We start from the raw sequence: 24,646 nt of genomic DNA on the forward strand, positions 1-24,646 counted from the left end.
CCCTCGTCTGCCTCCCGTGGAGCGGCTGGTGGTTTCAAACTGCTGCCCTTGCGGTCAGCAGCCCAGCTCAGCACCACTTCACCCCCGGGGCTCCCTAGGTCATGAGGACATGCCGCAAACACACCTTTGAAGGTAGACATGCGACACGAAAGTTTCACAGAGCAATACATGTCACCCGGATAAGGTACCTGCTTAGACAGGTGGAGGTCGGCAGATCACTCGATTCCTGTGTATTTTGTTCTGTCTTATCCCTTACAATGCCCTCCCTGTAAGGAGACTCACCCCACCTCCTCCCTGCACGTCCCATTTCCATCGGGCCTGCTCTCCTAAGCCTTCTGAACCCTGTCCTTGGGCGAGCGCCGCCCCGCTGATCTCACATGGTTGGTTAGTCTAAAGTGTGTAGACCTCCCAAGTGCCCTTCTCCCCCCTTTGGGCCCCTTATTTACTGAAAGCAGGACCCCTGTGGGGGGCTCTTCCAGCCCTGAGGGGGTGACGAGGGGCCGCATCTCCCTCCGACCAGGAAGCCTGGCTCCTCGTGTGACTGGATTTTTGTCCCAGGGGATGAGCGGCTCCCATTTCAGGGCTGTGGACATGTGTAGTTTGGTGACTGTGGAAACCACCACCATTCTGCCCATCAGCACCCAGGGGACCTCAGCAATGCCCCCCCCCCCACCAGGCCTCTATGGAGCACTGACCCGCATCCGTCTCTCTGCGTTCTCCCACCTAGGCCTCTCCCATCGGTGAAACCGGGCACTGTCGGCCCTTTGTGACTGGCTCATCGTTGGACTCCGCGTGATGTTTCTGAGGTTCATACCGTCTGGGAGTAAGTATCCGATTCTCATTTCTTCCGGGGAACCATTGTACGTACGGGCCACCTTCTGTTTCCCCGCTCGTCTGCGGCTGGGCGTTGGGGATGTGTCCACCTCTTGGCTGCGGTGGACACTGCCGCCACGAGCAGCGGTGTTCACGTGTCCGTCTGTGGGCCCGCTTTGGGTTGTGCGGGATGTTCCTGAGAGCAGTTTGGAAGGCCTTCCACCGCGGCCTGCCCTGCTGCAGTCCCAAGAGCAGTGGGTCAGGGTTCTCCGTTCTGCTCCTGCTTGCCTCGTGGTAGACCCCGTTCCTGACAGTCTCCTATTCTGTTGCATCGGTTGCAAACAAAAACAAACAAACCAAGTGGGGGGAAATCCTGATCTTGATTGACTTCATGACCCAGCCAGCATCCTGACTTGTCACTTGAAAGGCCCTGGGTTGGGAAGGTCTCCGTTCTCAGGGTTCTGTTATCAACCCAGACTGTGGACATAAGCCAGGGGGAATTCGCTGGAAGGATGCCAGGGAGTCAAGCTTGCTGGGAAGGCAGAATTGGGCTTGGACATGGACAGAAATCTGACCAGATGCTGGAGGATGGGCAAGAGGGACGTGGAAGTTGAGGGTAGTCGACCGCCCCCTCCCCTTGGCTCGTGCACGATTTCAATGGATGCCCCCCGACCCCCAGCTTCCATGGAGGAGGGCGGGCGTGTTGGGTCTTGGATTTACATTTAGGGGAGAGGAGATCCCTGTAGCTGAAGTGGGGGTGCCAGAAGAAGGAGGATTCTCAGCCCCAAAGAGGCGGTGGGGGGGTGGTGCTGGCTGCCGAAAGCCGCGTGACTTAAAAGCCTGCTTGCAACTCCTGGTGCCTCCAGAGCGTTGGGTGGGGAGTTCGGTCTTGTTTCGGCACCTAAAGGGGGCCTTTGAAGGCCTTTGAGGAGAACTGCGCTTGGCCGGAGGTTTTCCTGTTGCTTTCTGCAGAGTGCATTCAGTTCACGATGGAAGGTTTGTGTGCAGGTGGTCCGGCGACACCAGGGACGCTGTCACAAATGTGTCCACAGGCTCTCTGGCCGGATTCTGGTGGTCCCATGAAAGGTCAGCCTTCCTCTGTTTCTGTGTCGTCATGGTGAATGGGGTGGCAGTTGACAGAACGTTCGGCAACGTGTACACGTTCTGTGTCCCCCCACTCAGCGCCCCACCCCCGTCCCCGTGGCCTCGCTGCTGGGTTTCCTGTCAGCACTCCGCCTTCTCTCCTGACCCTTCGGAACGTTGGTTGTCCTTGGGTAAGCAAGCGCCGCCCTATTGATCTCGAAGGGTCGATGATTCCGAGCGTGAGTGCCCTACGCAGCTCTCTGCTCCCCTGATCCGTCTGTGGCTCGGCTGAAAAGGGGACCAGGCGGGAGAGCTTAGTTCTGGATGCTCGGGGAGGTTCAGGGCCATGTTCTCGGGGTCCCACCAGGGAGCCTGCTTGGTCTCTTGTATGGTTTTGAGCCTTAGTGTTCCCAATGACTGTTGTTTTGTTTTTTAATTAAAAGATCATTTTTGTTGGGGGCACTTACAACTCTTATAACAATCCATAGATCGTTTGTATCAAGCATATGTGTGCATATGTTGCCATCGTTATTTTATAAACAATTACTGTCTAGTGAGCCCTTGGTGTCAGCTCCTCCTTCTTCCCTCCCTCTCGTCCCCTCCTCGCGGCCCCTTGATAAATGATAAATTTTCATTGTTTTCTTGTCTTACACTGACCGCTGTCTCCCTGCACCCACGACTTCTGTTGCTCGTCCCCCTGGAGGGGATGGGGTGTGGTTGAGTCGATAGGTACCCCCTTCTTCCCCTGGCTCCACATCTTCCCTGCCCTGCAGGTGCCGCTGCTCCCATTCCGTTCCTGCCCCTGGATTCCGCGTGTCCTGATGTTTTCTGGGTCTGTGTGGAGGCAGATCACCAGCCCTTTCTTTCAGGGGCCTCTGGAACGTGCATCAATGGCACCCTCGAGTGACGTAGGCACAGGACACAGCTAGCTCGCGGCAACAGTCGTGTGTCTCAGGGGACGTGCTTGAGGAAGGGAGGGGGTACAGGGGGGCAGCCATCAAGGAGTTCAAGAAGAAAGAACATGTTTTGAAACTGGTCGTGGTATGTGTTAGTTTGGGCAGAGCAGAGAAACAAATTCATAGACATTTGTAAGTGTATCAGAAAGAGCTTTAGATCAAGAGTAATTGTATATTGAGAAAACATCCCAGCCCAGTCCAGATCAAGTCCATAAGTCCGACATTAGTTCATAAGTCTGATACCAGTCTATACATTTCTCTTCAGACTCATGTAACACATGCAATGATGCTGAGTGCAGGAAGATCACAGGACAGTGGGTGGAAAGTCTGTGGATCCAGTGGTGCTGGAAGCTTCTCAGCACTGGTGTGGGTCTCCATGTGGCTTCTCCAGCTCCAGGGCCCTGGCTCCATCAACGTAGTTCCATGTGGCTTGTCACCAGGAATGTCTTGCAGAGAGTGTGAGTCTGGCCTCCAGTGAGCTATTTATCTCTGCCGCGCCTCCAAATGAGGTCATCAAGCTGTGACCTGATCATCAGGCTAGACTCCACCCCTTCTCAAGTTGACAGGAGATGATGTAACTGCTACCTGGTAGCAACTGTACAGCACTGCTTGATGTGATTGAACTATGGAATGTTAGGAGACCTGTAGGACCTCCCAATAACATGATAGTAGATAGAGCTAGATAAGAAGTAGAGGATCAGACAGAGGCCCCACCTGTGGCTTTGTGGTGTGGGCATGGCATCCATTTGGAAAGTGGTCTGGTGAAAGCGGGTTGACCTGCCTCCCGAGCACCCGGGTGACAAAGCAGCACTGCCCCCGTGGGGACTGCCCCCGGCTGGAGGGTTCAGGCCAGTCACTGGCATGTGGAAGTCCCTCACTGTCATTGTTGCCCCCCAAGGAAATAGCCTCTAAAACACCCCGGCCCTCTGGCTTAGCGATTCTATTTTCACGGACCCGCCCGGATTGAATAATTATGGAAGACGCTGTGTTCAGGATCATTTTCTTCCCCTTGTTCTGCACGGTGGCCAACCCCGGGAACAGCTGAGGTAGCTCATCATGAGGTGTGGCCCTCCATGCTCTGGGGTGCAGCCGTCCTAGGTGCCATTTGCGGACAAATACGCGGACGTAAAATACCTTGAAGTTCCTTCCCCGTGGGGTAGAGGGAGAGGAGATCAGGATGCAGGGTGTACTAGACAGAGAGGTGGGGTGGTGGTGGTGGTGGTGGTGTGTGTGCGCGTGCGCACGAGCGTGCATGCAGGGAAAAGACTCGGAATGGACTGCAGAAGAATGCTCACGGCTATTCTGCTTGAGTCGTACAACTGTGGATTCTCTCTCTCTCTCATTTTTCTTTTTCCTTATGTCAAAAGTCCTGGGATGTAATAGTGAGAAAAATGCAAAACCCATCTCAGGACAGGCTTCCATCGGTCCGAAGCGTCTTGGCCCCGTTTCAGAGCAGTGCAGGGGAGACGAGCAAGTGTGTGCCCAGAGCAAAGCTGGCACGGAGGCCGGAAGGCCCAGATGGGCTTGGAGGTGGCGGCTGCCTCTGCCCCATGTGCCCGAGGAAGCCTGCCTGATCTGCCAACCCCGCCGGGTCCCGCGGCATCAGGAAAGCCAGGCAGTGCTCCGTACCCGACTGCAATGGTCATGGCCCTGGGGGGGGGGTGCAGCCAGGTGAGGGGACCCATGACTCCCACCTGGGGGGCTCAGAGTGTGGGGCCCCCCTCGCAAGGAAACCACGAGGGCAGAGCCGGGGTGCCCCACCATTATCTGCCCTCCCCAGCTCAGCTGGGAACAGAGCAAGAGGTGGAGCTGGGTTAGGCCCCAAGATAAGGGATAGGCAGCAGCTGACGGGGCAGATCAGAACAAACAGCTGTGCCCCCAGGAGAACAAACTTTACATTCCATTCTCTGCTTCCACCCCCAGTTCCCACTGCTTCTCCCACCCCGCCCCCTCGCCCGCACACTCTTCTCCCCCATGAGCTAGCAGGGCCCCAGCTCGGCCTTGGCCACACTCCCTGAAGAGCGTCCTTCCCAGCCCTGTAATCCTGGCCTCCAGCACCACCAGGGGCCCGGGAGAGAGGCCGCGCTCCAGCTGTCTGGAAGGGAGTGAGTGTTCAGGACAGGTGGCCGGAGGCGGATGGAGAGGGGCCTCTTGCAGGGCCAGCCTCACCTGCCAGACCGGGCCACCCTCAGCTCTCCCCTGGGCCGCTCCAGGAAGGTCCAGGAAGAGAAGTCTGGGTGCATCTGGGGGCCTGGGGGGAGCACAGGGGGCGGAAGCAGGGCCTGGGGAGGTGGGGGTGATGTGGAGTGAGCCTCATGGCCGGTCTGCAAACATCTGGGTCTGCTGTCACCGTGGGTGGCCTCTGCCCTCTGGGAACACAAAGCCCAGCAGGGGAGGGCGATGTGCCCCGGGGACACCCTATGGGCTGCTCTGGGAGGGTCAAGGGTACCCAGCGCAAGGGAACCCCCACACAAGGCTCTGTAGCTTCTGAGAGGGTTCAAGTCAGTGCCCAGGAAGCCCCAGGTGACTTTCTAGACGTGCCCACCTGGCGTCCCAATCTGGGAAGTAGAAGGGACAGCCCTGTCCACCTCCTGTGACGAAGCCAACCCCCAGGCCCTGTGAGCAATAATTAACAGCCCTATTCCATCTCACCCCACACTCCCAGGTCACCAGTCCCCCCACATCCTGACGAAGGAGGACTCCTGTGGACATCCTGTCCTGGGCATGCAGAGGATCACATGGGGGGCATGTGAGGGGGGTTTCCCAGGGGTACCTGAGGTGCCTTTGGCCGAGGTGGGACGATGATTGGGAGAGGGAGGCCGTGGTGGGCTCCACGTCCTGCCTGGTGGCCTGGTCATCCAAAGGGAAGTCACCCCAATACGGAGCAAGAGTGAGCATGGAGGTCTTGCTGCCTGTTTATAACTCCCGGCAGCCTTGCTAGCTACATCGCTCTACTTAGAGGACGCCTATGAGCCCCCCCTCACCCCACTCCCGAGAAACCTCTGCCTGAAGGCAACCCCATGCCCAGGCTTCACCCGCCATCGGAGAGGAGAGAGTGCTTATGGAACCTTGGTGAGTCAGAATGGTATAAAGCAAATTAAACGAATTTATTTGGGAAAAAAGTAATTTATTTGGGAAACACTTCCAAAAGTGTTTCCCCAGGCCCGAAAAAATGACCTACCAAGTAGCACATAAAACCAACCAAACAAACAAAACCAAACTCCCTGCCATCAAGCCCATTCCGATTCACAGCTACCCTACAGGCCTGCCCCGGGGTTTTCCGAGACTGTCACTCTTTAGCGGAGTAGAGAGCCCCAGGTTCTCCTGTGGAGCGGCTGATGGCTTCGAGCTCCTGACCCTGCACATTGCAGCCCAGTGCGTGACCACTGCACCAGCAGGACCCCAGTGGTGCCACGTGCAGCAAGACACAGGTCCATGCTCCGATCCTGCGGGGGCCGGGGGGTGCATCTCGTCTGGGGACACCTCTTTAAGGTGCTCTGCAAGACACAGTCAGGATGGCTCGTTTCCCTTTTTGTCATTTCCCCCCCCCCCCATAAAAGTGAAAACTCTCTCTTTTTTTTTTTTCAGTTAGCCCAAACAGGTAGGTCTTTCCTAAAAGTACAGCAGCATCCAGCGAGACAGCAGGGGCTCCCTGTGTTGCTGGGTAGAACTGCGCTCCCTGCGGCTTCCCGGGCTGAGGACGTCTGGAAGTGGTTCACCAGGCCTTTCTTTCGAGGCGCCCCTGGGTGGGTTCCAGCCACCTACCATCGATTTGTGAATCAGACGGAAGCTTACTAAGCAGATCACCCGTCTCACATTCAGCGGTTCACCCACAGAGAAGCAGACTACGGGATCTCATCTGTGACAGTCCCCTCAACAGAACACCGCTCACCCCCCCCTCTGCCCTGCGTCTCACCTCTGCCCCTCTCCACCCCTTACCTCTCTGAACTTTGCCCTTGGGCCCCTTGATGTCCAATGGTGGTGAGTTGAAGTGTGTGCCTCCCACGGGTTACTGTCCCCTCTGAACTGTTGATTGTGCGGCTCAGAATTGAGCTACCCGGATAAGTTCCCTTCCAGACCTCTGACCTGTAAGCGTGGGCTGGTTTTCATGATTTTGAGCTTTGTTCCTCTGACCCTACCCAGAACCTTTTATTTATTTATATATTTATTTCCTCCGGGGCTCCTACAGCTCTTATCACAATCCATCCATGCATCCATCGTGTCAAGCACATTTGTGCATATGTTGCCATCATCATTTTCAAAACATTTTCTTCCTACTTGAGCCCTTGGTATCAGCTCATCCCCCCCCACACACACACTCCCACCTCATGATCCTTTGGTAATTTATGAATTATTTTTTTCATGTCTTACACTGACCTCTGTCTCCACTAACTTTCCTGTTGCCCATCCCCCAGGGAGGGGGTTATATGTAGATCCTTGTGTTCAGTTCCCTTTTGCTCCCCCCACTTTCCTCTTTCCCTCCTAGTATCACTATTCTCAGTATTGGTCCTGAGAGGTTGATCTGTCCTGGATTTCCTGTGTTTCCAGCTCTTATCTGTGTGCATGCTCTGGTCTAGCCAGATTTGTAAGGTAGCATTTTGATCATGATAGCGGGGGAGGAAACATTAAAGAACTAGAGGAGAGTTGTATGTTTCATCGTTGCTACACTGCACCCTGACTGGCTTATCTCGCTTCCTTGTGACCCTTCTATAAAGGGATGTCCAGTTGTCTACAGATGGGCTCTGGGTCTCCACTCTGCACCCCCCCTCATTCACAATGGTATGATTTTTTTTGTTTGGGGTCTTTGATGCCTTATTCCTGATCCCTTCAACACCTCGTGATCACACAGGCTGGTGTGCTTCTTGCATGTGGGCTTTGTTGCTTCTGAGCTAGATGGCCGCTAGTTCACCTTCAAGCCTGTAAGACTCCAGATGCTGTATCTTTTGATAGCTGGGCACCATCAGCTTTCTTCACCACATTTGCTTATGCACCCATTTGTCTTCAGCGATCGTGTCAGGGAAGGTGAGCATCACAGAATGTGGGTTATTAGAACAATGTGTTCTTGCTTTGAAGGAGTACTTGAGTGGAGGCCCAATGTCTGTCTTCTGCCTTAATACTTAACAAATGAATCTATGCACATAGATCTATTTCCCTGTTGTTACATATATAAATGTATTTACATATGCGCATGCCTGTATTTAGACCTCTATGAATGCCCTTTGCCTCCTAGCTCTTTCCCCTTTCCTCTTGTAACCAGGACCCTCTAATGCAGTGGTTCTCAACCTTCCTAATGCCGTGACCCTTTCATACAGTTCCTCATATGGTGGTGTTCCCCCAACATAACATTATTTTCTTTGCTACTTCATCGTTATCACTTTGCTGCTGTTTTGAATCGGGCGACCCCTGTGGAAGGGTCATTGGACCCCCAGGTTGAGAACCGCGGCTCTGGCGTGGTCCCTGTCAGTGCAGCTGGTGGCCGCAGTAGCTGCAGTCGGGCACCCTCTAGTTCTTCTGGTCTCAGGGTCCTGGAAAAGCAGTCTCCGTGAGGTTTCACCACTCAGGGGCTTCACAAGGCCCCAAATCCTCTAATGTCGCGACTCTCTGACAGCTGGGCATCTCCCTTGCTTAGTCACCCACGTGTCTACAGCCAGATTCAGTAAGCGGGTGCTAGTGATGGCCGGGACCCTTTTCAGAAACCATGAAGAATCTCAAGTTGGGAACAGCAGCACTTTGAAGCCAGTGCAGGGCCCTTCTGGGTGCGCACGGCAGCTCCCGGAAGCCAGCCTTTGTCTTCAGGGCGCCTGGTGGCTCTGTTGGAGAATCACTGAACTGCTAACCACCAGGTGGGAACTTCAGCCCCACCAGCTGCTGCATGGGAGGAAGATGAGGCTGGCTGCTCCTGTCAGGAGTTCCAGCCTCAGAACCGCCCCCACGGGGTCACTGTGAGTCAGAGTAGAGTCCATGGTGGGGGGTGGGTTGGCTGCCAATCCCCTTTGTTCCTCTCCTACCTGATCCTATAACAGTAGCCTCCTCCTCATCCCCAGCAGACAGATCAAGAAGTTAAAGCTTAAGGCAGTGGTGTGACACTCAGCCCCTCTGTCTCCAGAGCTCTCACCTTCTACCAGCCCTGGCAGCTCCGGCCTGCACGGCTCGGGGGGGGGGGGGGGGGGTTACTAGACCAGGCAGCTGCTTCTGCCCCCTTCTTCTGCCTTCTCGAGGGCAGGAAGGAAGATGAGGCGAGAGACGGCCGCTGATGGTGCGGTGGCGATGGTCATGGGGGATAGAGGCGGGGGTGGGGGGTGGGGGGTGGTGGTGCTTGTGTAAGCTGGAGGCCTCTGGGAGACAAGACTCCAGCAGTGTCTTTCACGCCCTCTCCCACGCTTCCTTGATGTCATGTTCAGCTCTGCCTGTCCCTTCCTAGGGCCTCCCCAGCCCCCTTCTACTGGGGACCTGCCTCCAGCGGGTCCTACACCAGCCTCACCTGCACAGTAATGACCCCGCCGCCCACGGCCTCACAGGTGTGTGATGGGAGGCTTCTCAAGCTGGGGGTCACACGACCCTTTCACAGGGGTCGCCTAAACCTTGGATGAAGTGACAGTGACAATAATGCTATGGTTGGGGGGGGGCCCACCTGTGTGAAAGGGTCGCAGCGTGAGGAAGGCGGAGAACCGCTGCCTGGGAACCGTTAGCACTCCTCGGTGGAGAAAGCCGGGTGCCATGGTAGGTTGAGCCGGGAAGGGGCAGGCACTCCGCACAGGTCTGTCATGCTCAGGTGTGTCTGGCCAGACAAGGCCCCGTGACGTGGAAGAGCCTCTTCTCCCAGAGAGGTTGTCTGGGAAGCGGTCAGTTGGAGGGAAGCATCAGGCAGGTGTGTGAGGGCGAGACGGGGCTTTTGTGCCGGTTTGCAGCGGCTGCTGGGGGGGGGGCCCTGTAGTGTTGTGGGTACACGTTGGGCTGAGATCTGACAGGCCAGCAGTTCAAAACCACCAGCTGCTCCTCGGGAGAGAGATGAGGCTTTTGACTGTGAAGAGTGGCACTGGGGCCCTGAAAGGTTGCCGTGATTCTGCACTGACGCAGTGGCAGTGGGTGAGGGGTGGAGAGCAGGGTGGGGGTTCTCTGCCTGGAAGATACACTTTGTCTAACTTGGGGGAGGGGACCTTTTTCTGCTCAAGAGCCATTTGGATATTTATGACCTCACTCATGGGCCCTACAAAAGTGTCAGCTTAAAAATTGATGGGGGGGGGGGTGAAATAAATAAAATAAAAATTTTAAAAGTTGGGGAGGGGGAGGGAAGAAAAGAGGAGCTGATCTCAAGGGCTCAATAGACAGTAATTGTCTAGAAAAGACAGTGACAATATATGTACAATTATGCCTGATACGGTTGATGTGTGCATTGTAACAAGAATTGTTAGAGCCCCCAATAAAATATATATTTTTAATTTTAATCATTTTATTAGGGGCCCATACAACTCTTATCACAATCCATACATACATCCATTGTGTAAAGCACATCTGTACATTCATTGCCCGCATCAGCTCCTCATTTTACCCCTCTCTCCCAACTCCCCCTCCCTCATGAACCCTGTATAATTTATAAATCATTATTTTGTCATATCTTGCACTGTTCGATGTCTCCCTTCACCCACTTTTCTGTTGTCCATTCCCCAGGGAGGAGGTCACATGTAGATCCTTGTAATCGGATCCCCCTTTCCAACCCACCCTTGCTCTGCCCTCCCAGTATCGCCACTCACACCAGTGGTCCTGAAGGGATCATTCACCCTGGATTCCCTGTGTTTCTGGTTCCTATCTGTACCAGTGTCCATCATCTGGTGTAGCCAGACTTTCAAGGTAGAATTCAGATCATGATAGTGAACGGGGAGGAAGCATTTAGGAACTAGAGGAAAGTTGTAATTTTCATTGTTGCTACATCACACCCTGTCTGGCTCGTCTCCTCCCCTAGACCCCTCTGCAAGGGGATCTCCAGTGGCCGACAAATGGGCTTTGGGTCTCCATTCCGCATTCCCCCCCTCATTCTCTATGGTAAGATTTTTTTGTTCTGATGATGCCTGATACCTGATCCCTTCGACAGCTCGTGGTCACACAGGCTGGTGTGCTTCTTCCATGTGGACTTTGTTGCTTCTGAGCTAGATGGCTGCTTGTTTACCTTCAAGCCTTTAAGACCTCAGACGCTATATCTTTTGATAGCCGGGCACCATCCGCTTTCTTCACCACATTTGCTTATTCACCCGCTTTGTCTTTAGCGGTTGTGTCGGGAAGGTGAGCATCATAAAATGCCAATTTAATAGAAGAAAGTATTCTTGCATTGAAGGAGTACTTGAGTGGAGGTCCAATGTGCTTCTGCTACCTTAATACTAAACCTATAAATAGATCTATTTTCCTATTCTCATACATAAATATGTTTTCATATGTGCATGTCTTTATCTAGACCTCTATAAATGCCCTTTGCCTCCCATCTCTTTCCTCTATTTCCCTTGACATTCCTCCTGTCCCACTATGATGCTCAGTCTCCACCAGGGTTTCAGCAATTCCTCTTAGTTACATTACCCTTGATCATGCCCTACCAGGCCTCCCACACCCTCCTCACCACCAATTTGGATCACTTGTTGTTCCCTTGTCCCTGGGCTTGTTAACACCACTTCCTTTCCCCCCACCTCCCCCTCTCCCATGTCTCCCTGGAACTGTTGGTCCTGTTGTTTTCTCCTCGAGAGTGTTCATCCAGCCTATCTTACTTAGACAGACCTACTCAATAAAATCTTTTAATTAAAAAAAATAGCCTGCTATATTTAGTCAAACCTTTAATTAACTCACTCCTAATGTGATGACAGTAGAAGTCCCCAGTGGGGTAGTGGTTGCACATTGGCCTGCTAACCACCAGGTGGGCAGTTCTAAACCGCCAGCCTTTGCTAGGGAGAAAGACGAGGCTCTGTACTCCTGTAGAGATTTGCAGTCTCAGAAACCCCCTGGGGCAGTTCACTCCCTGCTCCACAGGGTCGGTAAGAGTCAGAGTCCATTTGCCAACCATGAGAATGTGACGCTGGACCAGTGACTTTTTGTGGGGCCTGTGACTTTAGCCGATCCTGACTATTTCACCCCACTCTACAGCCTGGGGGCCGGATGTCCCCCGCTCCGGCTCTGAGCCTTGGGAAAGCTGACCTGATAGAATTTACTGATAGGGAGAGGGAAGGCTGAGGATGTGGGTGAGGAGGAAGGACCCCCAACATACCTTGTACCCGTCCGCATCCTGACACCAAAGGATGCATGTGAATGAGCCTTCAACAAAACCAAACAAAAGACAACCCACGGCCGCCAAGCCCATGCCAACGCGGAGCCCCCTGGGTGTGGTTTCCCAGACTGTCCGTCTGCAGAGGAGCACACAGCTCCGTCTTTCTCTGCACGGATGGCTGGTGGGTTTGAGCTGCCGCACTTGGGGTTTGCAGCCCAACCCCTGACCCGAGGGTCCCCTCACTGCCATCATATTGGTTCTGAATCACAGTGACCCTGTGGGTTTCTAGGGCTGTGGCTCTTTCAGAATTAGAAAGCCTCATTTTTCTCTTGTGGTGTAGCTGGTGGATTTGAACTGCTGACCTTGTAGTCAGCAGCCTAATTTGTAACCACTATACAGACCACTACCCCAGGGCTCTGCAAGGATCATTCAGGGAGGTTCAACTTTTTGTTTCAGAGTCTAATCCAGTGCGTGGTGACGTCGTGGCAGCACTGAGCCCCTGTCGGGCTGTCAGTGGCTGACGTTCACAAGTAGATTGCCTGGCTCATTCTCCAAGGTGCCTTGGGGTGGACTTGAACTTCCAACTTTTTAGCTGAGTGCTTTTCACGGCTTAGGCCGTCCCGGGACTCAAGGGGAGGGGGAGGTTTGGCGACTGAAACTGCACCGAACAACCAGAGACCTAAACAACATGAAGCTTCTGGTAGACACCCCAGCTTAGGGGATCTGGGGTCACCCAGATGGGGCAGGGTGGAGGCCCAGGCCCCTCCTGTGAGGTTCTCTTCTACGGCCTAAGGTGTTGAAGATAGCACACCCCACAGTCCAGCCAGTGGGAAGGAAGAGGAGGAGGAGACCATGCTCTCTTTTTCAAGATGGGCCGCCTGACTCATCCTGCCAGCCCAAGGCTGGTCACCTGCCACACTTAACTGCAAAGGAGTTTGGCAAACATACATGCTGGGGTTTCTCATGTGAAAGGGACAAGGAGGAGGAAGTAGATTGGGCAGGTGGAGGTGGTTCACATTTTGCCCCAGGATCTGGATGGGAAGGGACCAGGTGAGCCCCTGGGTGAGGATGGATTCAGACGGACTACTCTGTGGGAAGCCCTCGGACCGTCAGGCTGCAGCCCCCTTGGCTAATGCTCTCTTCCCGGGCTGACCCTCCTCTCTGGCTATTCAAGGAGGGGCTTGCCCCTAGGGGGCTCCTATGAAGCCCTTTATCTCAGAGCTCTGAGGGATTGGGGTGAGGACCACCAAGGCCCATGGAGGACCACCATCCTTCCTTTTGGGGGGCCCAGCTGTCTGGAAGGAGCCAGAGGTGCAGTGGTGAAGCATCTGGGTGCTGTGTTAGTCAGGGTTGACTAGAGAAACAAATTCATAGAGACTCGTGTATAAGAAAGAGGTTTATATACAAGAGCAATTGAACATTGAGAAAGCATCCCAGCCTAGTCCAGATCAAGTCCATAAGTCCGATGTTAGCCCATGTGTCCCACATCAATCTATAAAGTCCTCTTCAGACTCACGAAACACATGCAATGACGCCAAGTGCAGGACGATCACAGGCCAGTGGGTGGGAAGTCTTTGGGTCCAGTGGTGCTGGAAGCATCTCAGTGCTGGCCCGGGTCTCCACGTGGCTCCTCCAGCTCCCAGGCAGCATCAGGGTAGGTCCATGTGGCTTCTCCTCAGAGAGAGAGAGAGAGAGAGAGAGAGAGAGAGAGAGAGAGAGAGAGAGACTGGTTCCTGTCTCCAAGGAGGAAATCCAGGAGTTCCCAGAATCCTCAGGAGAAGGCCATGCCCACGCAGAGGCCTCATTGGCTATGACCTGATTGACCACGGCAGTTCAGCTCACGGTCTGCGTCAACTTGAGGGCACGGCAGCCACTGTCCTTGCCTGACCCCTAGAGAGAAGCCAGCGTAACTAAGTCATACCCCAAGTTCCCCAGCCCCGGGTGCCCGGAGGGTGGGGAGCCGGGCAGGGACAGCGCTCCTGGTTCTCGGGGACCGGCCTCTTGGCTCCAGACTTCTGGCAGAGACTGAAGCAGTGGCCTCGCTGGGAGCACACAGGGCCTCGGGGCCACCCCAGGTGACACCGTGGGAGGGAGAGGACACGCAAGTGACCACGTCTTTCAGTCGAAAAGTATTATTTGTATCGAGCCAACCCCGTAGAAGTCTCCTAGGTTGTTGACTGCAGAAATGGTGATCTGACGCAACCCCTCTCCCACCCACACGCACACCCAACTCACAATAAAAAGTTTCCCGTGCCGAGGAGCGCCTAAAACCTATCTGTATCCCTTGGTTAGCAATGAAGCCCTGGGGGGTTAGTGGGGATGCGTTGGGCTGCTAGCCACAGGTCAGCAGTTCGAAGCCACCCAGAGGAAGGCACCCGTGAAGAGTTGAAAAGCAAGGCTGTTACTTTGGAGACTTCACGGTGCTCGTGGAAGCCGGGCATGCACTTGAACTGTGGCGCTGGAGGAGAAGTTCTGAGAGTGCCGTGGACCGCTAACCGGGCAAACGGATCTTGCTCTTCAGAGGAAAGGGTGGCGAAACCGCATCTGATGCCCTTTGGACTTGACAGGAGAGGCCAGTCGCTGGGGAAGGACACCGTGCTGGGAAAGGAGAGGGCAGTGAAAGAGAGGGGGACCCTCAGCAAGATGGACGGACACCGGGGCTGCAGCCTTGGGCTCAGGCACGGGTGCACGTGTGAGCGCTGCGCAGCACCGGGCAGGGCGGCGGTTTGTGGTGCAGCAGGTCGCTGTGGGTCGGAATCGACTCCGGAGCGGTGGATTTGGCTCGGCTTTGGTAGTTAGTGGTCACCACGTGTTCCATAAGCCCAGCTTACAGGTATGCAATGGTTCCTGCGCTCAGGTCAGAGCGGTCATTGCGGCCCAAGGACAGTACACTTCCAATCCTGTGGCCTTGCTTGCCCACAGACGCTACCAGTTCTGCAAGCAGGTGCTGCTGTTTCATTGCTGGCATTTTTGCCACGAAAATTGTCAGGTGTTGTAGGCAGAGGATCATGGTAAGGAATGAATCTGTATCCGTGCCTTTTTGAGGAGGAAGTAGTAATTCAGGGAAAAGGAGAAAAATGGAAAGAGGCTTCCGTGCAGTGACTCATGCAGGAACTCACCATGTGACTCAGTGTGGAAGACTTTACAATTTTGTTGCTGGTATTCATGCAATCTAACAAAGATTACATTTAAGCAACCTACAGCCCTGTCACATACTATTCTTTTTAAAAAAACATTTTATTGGGGGCTCGTACAGCTCTTATCGCAATCCGTACATCCATCCATCTATTGTGTCAAGCACATTTGTACATTTGTTGCCATCATCATTCTCAAAACATTTGCTTTCTACTTGAACCCCTGGTATCGGCTCCTCATTCCCCTCCCCCCTCTCCTGTCCCCCCTCCCTCACCAACCCTTGATAACTTATTATTTTTTTTAATTGTCCGACATCTCCCTTCACCCACTTTTCTGTTGTCCGTCCCCCAGGGAGGGGGTTGTGTGTAGATCCTTGTGATCGGTTCCCCCTTTCTACCTCACCTTCCCCTCCTGTCACATACTATGCTGTGTTTAAAATTGATACTAAACGTTCCTAAGGATTCTGTGTGGTCTGGTACGGGGGCAAGTTCATGATGGGGGCGGGGCAGGGTAAGTGACATCATGAGTTACCACACTGGGTGGCACACCAACCCTAGTGCCATCACTGGACAAAAGGTCAAGGTGTGTCATCAAAAATGAGGGAACCAGAAGCCCGCTGCCCCTGAGGTGGGACGCTCCAGATAGCCCGAGGCTGCCAGTCTAGTAGAATTGGTGCCAAGTCATGTTTTCGTTCACTCATTTACTCGGTGTTTGTTTTATGGAATGTGTGCTGTGAATTCCCAGCCCTGTGCAGCCCAAATGGTTAACGCCCTTGGCTGTTCCCCACAGGTGCCTCAGAAGAAAGGCCCTGGTGATCCACATCAGAAAAACCAGCCATGGAAAGCCGTTGGAGCCTCGGTGCTCTAACACATGGAGGGTGTGTTGGACAGGGTTCTCTAGAGAGACAGACCAGATTGCTAGTAATTATATATAAATATATTTATAAAGATAGATATGTAATTTAATAAATGAACCATTAAATTATATACAGATAGATAATACAAGAAATTAACAGTTAAATTATAAAGCAGTGAGACACTAGCAGTCCTTTAAGGCACAATAAACTATAACAGAGGGTCACTGTGAGTCAGAGGTGACCCAGCTGCAGCTGGCCACATGGGCATGCCAGGCCAGAGAAAAGAACAAGGTGGCCCCTCCCCTTGTCTCACAGAGCTTACAAACCCTGCGACCCTGTGTTCATCCAGGTGGACTAGAGAAACAAACGCAGAGACACTCGTGTGTGTAAGAGAGGGCTTTAGGTCAAAGAGTAATTGTATATTAAGAAAACATCCCAGCCCAGTCCCAATCAAGTCCCTAAATCCAATATTCGCCCATATGCCCAATACTAGTCCGTCAATCCCACTGTAGACTCTCGCAGCACATGTAGTGATGCGGAATGCAGGAAGATCACAGGCCGGCGGATGAAAAGCCTTGTGGATCCAGTGGTGGTGGAAGCATCACAGGGCAGTCTCTGCAGGTCTCTGCCGCATGGCCCGCTCAGGTCTCAGTGTCGCTCCACGTGGCTTGTCCACAGGAAGACCAAGGCACAGAGAGTGTGTGTGTGGCCCACCTCCAGGGAGAAAGAGAGGAAGTTCCCAGAATCCTCATGAGAAGGCCACGCCCACAAGGAGGCATCATCAGGCTGCGACCTGATTGACAGGCTCAGCTCCACCCCTTCCCTCTTGTAGTCTCAAATTGACAACAGATTATGTGACTAACACACTTGGCAAACGTATACCCATGTTCATCGCAGAACTGCCCACGATGGCAACAAGATGGACACAGCCCAAACACCCATCAGTGGGAGAATGCATAAAAAACTTGGGTCCATGCGCACAGTGGAATACTTTGCCACTCCATAATGTGTCAACTTGTGGAAGGGGTGGAGTCTAGCCCGTCAATCAGGTCGCAGCTTGGTGACCTCATTTGGAGGTACATTAGAGATAAATAGCTCCCTGGAGGCCAGACACTCTCTCTGCTTCGTCTTCCTGTTGACAAGACGTGGAGACACACTGATGGAGCCAGAGCCCTGGAGCTGAAGTAGTCACGTGGAGACCCATGTCAGCACTGAGATGCTTCCACCAACACTGGATCCACAAGACTTTCCACCCACTGGCCTGTGATCTCCCTGCATTCGGTGTTATTGTATGTGTTGTGTGAGTCTGAAGAGGGATTTACAGATTGGTATCAGACATATGGGCTAATATCGGACTTAGGGACTTGATCTGGACTGGGATGGGATGTTTTCTCAATATATAATTGCTCTTTTATCTAATATAAAGCTCTTGTACACATATGAGTGTCTATGAATTTGTTTCTCTAGCCCACCCAGACTAACACAAATACTATAAAAAAAAACCAAAGTGCACGACCAATTGAGTCGATGTGGCTCCTAGAGGACAGGGTAGAGCTGCCCCTGTGAGTTTCCGAGGCGGTAACTCTTCGTGGGAGTAGAAAGCCCTGTCTTTTGCCTTTGATGCGATTTGTGGTTTTGAAGGGCAGACCTTGAGGTTCGCAGTCTGACATGTAACCACTGTGCCACCAGGGCTCCCTGAAAGAGGAGACCATGCAGCACCTCCTGACATGGGTGGACCCGGAGAACATCCTGCCAAGCGAAGTTCATCAACCCCGAAAGGACCCGTGTTGTATGAGAGCCCTAACTCCAAGGGGGAAACATGACAGACTTTCAGGCCAAAGGGAACAGACTTCAGAGGTCGCCCAGTGGGGAGGGCTTCAGAGGGGTGATGCAACAATGGACCAGAGGGGGACAGGTGTGCACCTGGGTGAAAGGGAGGCTAGAGGCCTACAAGCTGGAGCAGAGCAGTCAGGAAACTGTTTGGGGGGGGGGGGGTTGGCAAGTGATTTGAACGCCTGAAGGCAGAGGTGTTTGAAGTGTCAACCTCGCTATTGCCTAACTCACAATAAGTAAACCCAACACACACACACAAATACACACACACACATACACAAGAAAACACTGGCAGTGGCTGGTGTGTATAAGCCAAGCCGTGGAGACCAGATACATACAGAGAACGTGGGGCCCAAGCCTCCATCCCTGCAGTTGAAGTGGTCGCTGGGCGGACAGGGGCCGCCTGAGTCCCACGGTCTTGGCTCCTGAGTGGGAGATTTTTACCTAGCAGGGACAGTGGCGGGTGGGAGTGGCTGGGTGGATGGCACTTGTAGGTACCCCCAGGTCAGTCGGGCAGCCCCTGCTGTTAGAAATAATGAGATACCTCTGCAGTGGTTGAGAGCAACCCCTGCCCTAACTGCCCCTCCCGCAAGATGAGACAATCCAAGGTCAAGCACTTGGCCTTGAGAGAGGGTGGGGGTGGGGGGGTAGCTCCAGCACCCTGAGCTTGCCCTTTGCCGGTTCTTTTGCACACCCTCGCTGGGTGGCTGAGTGCATGTTGCCCCAGCCTGCCCTGGAGGAGGGCTGAGGAAGCTTAGCCCTGCCCCGTCTCCTTCCCCCCTGCACAGGCGGGCCTTCCCCATGAACCAGATCCGCACAGGCGTCAGGGGAGTGTGGGTGACACGAGCAGGCAACCGCCTGTGACTTCTCTGGGCCAAGGACTGGGGCAACACCTGGGGGAGACACCCCCCAGCAGTTTGGGGAAGCCTGTTTTCATCTGATCTTTATTTACCCCTCACAGAGGAAGTAAATAAATAGGTCTGTGTGTGTGTGTCTGTGCGTGTGTTGGACTGTCGGTGCCTGCTGTGAGCACACAGTTGAAAACCTAGGCCCGCCCTGGAGGAAGCGGTCACAGAACAAGGCTGGTGGATTGTTTGGGGGTTTTTTTGTTTTTTAATTTTCCACTTACCTTACATATCTCTTCCCTGCACCCTCCCTCCTGCACGTGCAGGGAGGCTTTCCTTGCCAGGCTGGCATCCAGCCATGCATCCGTCCGTCTGCCCATCAATCCGTCCCTCCCTCCCAGGCGTGGGCACTGAAGCACTGCAGTGCTGGATGATGCCACGAATAGAAGACAGTCTGAAAGCAAACGGGCTGACGAAGGGGCTCTTTGGCTGGCAGCTGGAGCGAGCCTGGGGTTTGAATCCAGCTGACCACTCCCCGGCAAAGTGACCCCAGGCCGCTGGTGAACCTACTGGTACTCAGAGCTCCCTCCGTCAGTCGGGGTCACCATAGCTCATCTCACGAGAGACCGTGTCACAGAGGAGAATCAGTGGAACAGAGAGTTGCACCACACACGTCGACTCTCTTGCCGGACACGCCCTGCACGTGGGAGCAGGCTGACTATTTCCGTCGGCCTCTCATCCCCGCTCCTGGGGCTGCACGTCTACTTGGGCCTCCGTGCTGCCCACCTGGGCACTTGTACGTGCTCCCATGGCTTCCCTTCCTGTCACGTACTTTGGACGTGTTGTCCGCAGAGGCCAGTGTCCCCGGGCAAGGACCACATGTTTGGCAAAGTGAGCAACAAGGAGGAAGACCCGGGAGGGGGACAAATGAGCTGATACCAAGGACTCAAGTAGAAAGAAAACGTGTTGAGAATGGTGATGGCAATGAGTGTACAAATGTGCTCGACACAACGGATGGATGTGTGGGGTGCATTGCGATTAAGAATTGTACGAGCCCCCAATGAAATGATTTAAGTTTAATGATTTAAAAAGAAATAGGGGAAGACTTCCACAAGACCCGGCAGTCATGGGCTCGAACGGGACACGGGTTATGAAGCTGGTACAGGACCGGGCGGCGTTTCGCCCTGGTGTACGCAGGGTCACCATGCGCTGGAACTGACTCAAGGGCACCCAAGGACGGACGCCCATTGTGTCACTGCTCAAAGACCATCGGAGGCTTTCCAGCGTCACCCACCCGGCCCACTGCTGTCTGGTGCAGTCTGACTCATGGCCCAGAGGGCTTCCATGGCCGCGCCCTTCATGGAAGCTGACAACTCCGTCTTCCTGCAGCGTGGTGGCTGCCGTGTTCCAACTAAAGCCGTGCCTGCTTGCCATGGAGCGCCGTGACCACTGCCACCAGGGCGTCTGCTTCCCAGGCCCAGGGAATGTCATCTCCTTATCACAGTGTCTGGTTCTCCTGGGATTGGCTCAGCCTATCTACCCAGCCCTTTCATCCGCAGTCAACCTTTATTACCCTCTCTCCTCAGGCAGGAATGCCTGATATGTGCTCCTGCTTTTCCCTTGACTCACCCAGGGCCCCTGCCTGGAATGTCCTTTATGTGCTCCTCCACCCTGACTGTCCAATGTGACCTTTTTTTTCCTCAAGGTCCAGACCACGTACCATCTGGAGGAGCCTCCACGCCCCCACATCCCCTCCCCCCCTTGGTGGTGCCTCCTAGTGTATGTTATGTTTGGGTGCAGGCGGTGAGCCTCCCGGGGTGTGGGCGCTGCAGCCTGCAACACAGAGGTTCTCAACCTGTGGGTCGTGAGCCCTTTGGGGGTCGAACGACCCTTTCACAGGGATCGCCCAGGACCATTGGAAAACACATATTTCTGATGGTCTTAGGAATCGAGACCCCGTGCCTCTGTCCGTCTCCAGGCAGGTCCGTCCACGTGCAGATGTGCTGATCTGGTGAGAAAGAAGCTACCTCAACCTTGGCACTGACGTTGGGTTTTTACGCATGCTGTCAAAATGTAGTAATGCGGTTTACTATTGTTACATGAAGACTGTTACCCATGCTACGTACCCATGCTTCAAGACAAAATTTCATTGATTTGTCATTAGAAATAACCATTTCTCAATGCATAATGACATATTGTTTTTGTGATTCATCACTATGCTTTAATTTTGTTCCATTTGTAACAATGACAAGACATCCTGCCTGTCCGATAGTTACACGACGATTCATAACAGCAGCAAAATGACAGTGATGAAGTAGCAATGAACATAATGTTACGGTTGGGGGTCATGAGGAACTGTATTCAAGGGTCGCGGCATGAGAACTTCACTGCTCCTACCCGTCCCTTTCATTCAGCCCTGAAGTGCTCCTGGGGGCTCCTGGCCTTGCCCTCCCACTGGTGGCCATCCGTGTCTGTGATGCTCCCACGATAAGCAAATGAGGGGCAGCGCGAGAACAGCAGGTAGCCAATGGGGAGTCTTGCTGAGCAAGCTGTGGTCACTCTGAGGCCAGCCTGGCAGCCAGGTGCTCATGGAGGGCTGAGCTTGGGGGCTTGAGAGGTGGAGGTGCGGGCCGGGCAGAAGCTATGACTGTCCTGGCCAGGGCAAGGGCTTTGTGCTCCAGCCTCTCACCTCTACCCCAGGGTGCAGATGGAGGAGGGCATTGTGGATGGAGGCTGGAAGCATGCGGTTTGTGATAAAGCCCTTCTGGGGACCTGACCCAACACCTTGTGGTGATGGAAGGACAGTCCCATGTTTCCTGTGTGGTGTGTTGCAGATGGACAGAGAGGGGGGCTGGGGGGAGCTATTCTTCTACCCATTCATCCACTCTTCTAAACCGTTCATTTTGCTGCATAAAGGCTACTTTCGGAGAAGTTGTAGCTATCCAGAATATGGTGTGTAGTATGTACCACGTCTGACAGCCCTCCCCCAAAACACACACACACACACACACACACACACGCTACACGCCTATTAGCATCTTACATTTGTGTGGCACGCTTGTTACAATAACAGCCAAGTGGATATTGGGGTCATTTCTTCTTGTTTCAGAGTCCTATGGGATTAAAAAAATTTTTTTTAATTTAAGCTTTACAGGCTTTGACAAATGCGTAATCCCACGTGTCCACCGTGACAGTATCACACAGGATAGTGCCACCGGCCTAAGAATGTCCCAGGCTCCCCTTTTTCAGCCCTCCTCTAAACTTTATTTTCAAGAGCTTTAAAGTCATAAAAAGAAGACAAAAAAAAACCTTAAAAAAAAGACACTCCCCCAAAAGGAGCACTTTCTCATGATAGGAAATTTGTAGAAAAATAGGAAAAGGTTAGAAGAGTCACCTATCATTCTTGTCCCCCAAAGTCAAACTCGTTGAAGTTTGTGTTTCCGTCAGTGTGTTCATTAAAGTGACCTTCATCCAATTAACTAAACCCTTGGTCTAAATACTTGTTCCGCTTCATGTTTAATTTTCAAATGACTATAATTAAAGGGGCTAGTCAAACACTTCACAAAGGAAAGCAGGCCTTCCCTTTTTATAAAGCCCCGTAACAGAGAGGAAGAAATTAAAAGGAGCAAATTCCTCCAGCCCCCTTTCCCCTGCACCCCACCCCTGGTGGAAAACCAGGCCCGGCACTTGGAATGTGCCTCTCAGAACCTTTCTGCTGTGGTCTCACTCTGTTAAAAAAAAACAGCCTCATCAAATGGGAATCGTAAGTAATCATGTTTTACAGAGTTGGATTAGTTTGCATACCCAATTTTATATTTCCCCTCTTTACATAGCATTTTAGCACACTGGGTCTCCTCTCCCCTCCCCGCCCCCTGCATGTCAGCATATACATTTTTTAAATGCCTGTGTAATCTCCCACCCATATTTGACTCAGGCCTTGTGTGATTTCACAGATGTTCCCTAAGCGCTTATGGAGACAAAAGGCCTGCTTCGTGGGCCTCCCAGGCTGGTTTGGGACCCCAGGGCCGGAACAGGCAGCGGCCACCCTGTGTAATGGACCCCGTGCCTGGTCTGGGGCGGCGCAGAGGGGCGCAGCCTGGGAAGGCTGTGCACTGGGTCTCTAGCAGAGGCTGGAGGACCCCGAGGGGTGGGCAGCAGCTGTGTGAGTCATCGGCCCCTCCCCTGGCCGAGGTGGCTCCTTTCGGCTTCTCCTTTTACACAAGAGTTCCAGCTGTTTATCAGGGGCCCTCCCAGGCCCCAAGTGCCAGGCGCTCCCACTCCCTGCTGGACAGGCTGTGGGGCCCTGATTACGGAGACAGCTGAGGCCGGGACCCTGGGCAGAAGGGGCAGGAGATCCGGAAGTTTGAGCAGAGGTGCAGCCTGGGGGTGGGTGGGTGGCGGGACAGACCTGGGGCTCTGTGCGTCCAGGACAGGCCCTCGCCCTCCTCTGCAGAGTCAGGCCTCCACCCAGAATCCTTCTGTCCCACCAGCGTTTCCTGGTGGCGCCCTCTCCTCTCAGTGAACGCATCAGCAGGTTGTCCTCGCAAGAGCGCGAACCCCGGAAGCCGGAGTTCGTGGAAATCGGTAGCTAGCCTTCCCTCTGAGTCTGACATTGACCCGGCACCATGATCGCTGGAGTGGTGGGATTCTCGCCTTCCTCGTGGGAGACCAGGTTCCGTTCCACAGATGCAGCCAGGGAGCACCTTGGGGTCACCGAGAATCGGGGGCCAGCATGGTGGGTCCTGACGGCACAGGCACCGTGGTGCGTCTTGAATCTGTTTCCTCAGGTGACACCTCCCACCAGGACCTCTTCTTATCCACTCGTTGTAGAAAGGCCACCGTAGAGAAGGTCACTGCAGTGCAGAGGAATTAGTAAACTTCAAGTGTCTCTGCAGGGATTCCAACCCACTGAAGCCAGCTTTCTTCTATGAATAACCTGACGGCGGAGATAGCTCTGTTTCCAACGGAGTCGCAAGGCCTCAGTGAGGCAGTGAGCACTTGGTACCTTCTTAATCGGTTCAGGAAGGCCAGATCCCACCCCGCCCCTCCCCTCGCCTTCATAGCCCTCATCTCCCGTTTGGGGGTCACGGTTGCTTGGAAGAAACTAATTGGAGTCTCTATACGGTGGTGGAAGAGCCACGGTGGTGTAGTAATTGCGTGCTGGGCTGCTCACTGCAAGGTCAGCAGTTCAAAGCCACCAACCGCTCTTTGGGAAAAAAAGATGGGCTCTCTACTTCCGTCAAGAATGACCATCTCGGATACCCACAGGGGGCAACTGCCCCCTGCCCTAGGGGGTCACTGTGAGGCGGCATGGACTTGACGGCCGTGAGCTTGGTGAGCTCGGCTTTTTGTCTGAGCGTGGTGGCGTGGTAAGGAGCATCCCTTCTGGAGCCAAACTCCGCCTGGCCTCGAAACCCTGGCTCCAGATACTGGGGTGGATTTGTAACCTTGAGCAAGTTGCTTCCACTTCCTTGAGCCTCAGGCCTCTTCCCCCTCTCTCCGCTGGGAATGTTTCTCTCCCCATTTATTAATCATGGCATTGCTCAGGGACAGAAAAGAAAAAAAAGTAGGAGATAAGGTTTTTTAAAAAAAATTGAATGAATTTTGTTGTTGAGACAGAGGCCCAGCCAAGGGTAACCACCCGGCCCTTGCTCCAGAGGCGGTTCTGTGACATTGCGCACGTTCTTGGAGCGGCATAACCATTTGATTCCAGGGAGATAGGTCTGGGAAAGGTGCAGCACCCAGGGCCAGCATTCTTTCCCAGCTCAGCCAGGAGGGATCGTTCTGGTTTTTAGTGTAAAGGGCGTTCCGGGGATTGGCCTGCCCTTGGTGGCTTCAGAAAGTCTAGATTCCATGAGAATTTGAAGTTTCGTCCGGCACC

At 53.7% G+C, this 24,646-nt stretch overlaps 1 long non-coding RNA gene across 1 annotated transcript in view; it reads left to right on the top strand.

The window, feature by feature from the left end:
- The window catches only part of LOC142452944 (uncharacterized), a 97,124-nt gene that overhangs the window by 15,898 nt on the left and 56,580 nt on the right, over positions 1–24,646 (top strand). The window contains exon 2 of the long non-coding RNA XR_012785352.1: positions 728–823. This is a non-coding gene — a long non-coding RNA (uncharacterized LOC142452944). The remainder of the gene's footprint in view (positions 1–727; positions 824–24,646) is intronic.

This window comes from Tenrec ecaudatus, chromosome 7, assembly GCF_050624435.1.
Source record: "Tenrec ecaudatus isolate mTenEca1 chromosome 7, mTenEca1.hap1, whole genome shotgun sequence".
Lineage (NCBI taxonomy): Eukaryota > Metazoa > Chordata > Mammalia > Afrosoricida > Tenrecidae > Tenrec > Tenrec ecaudatus.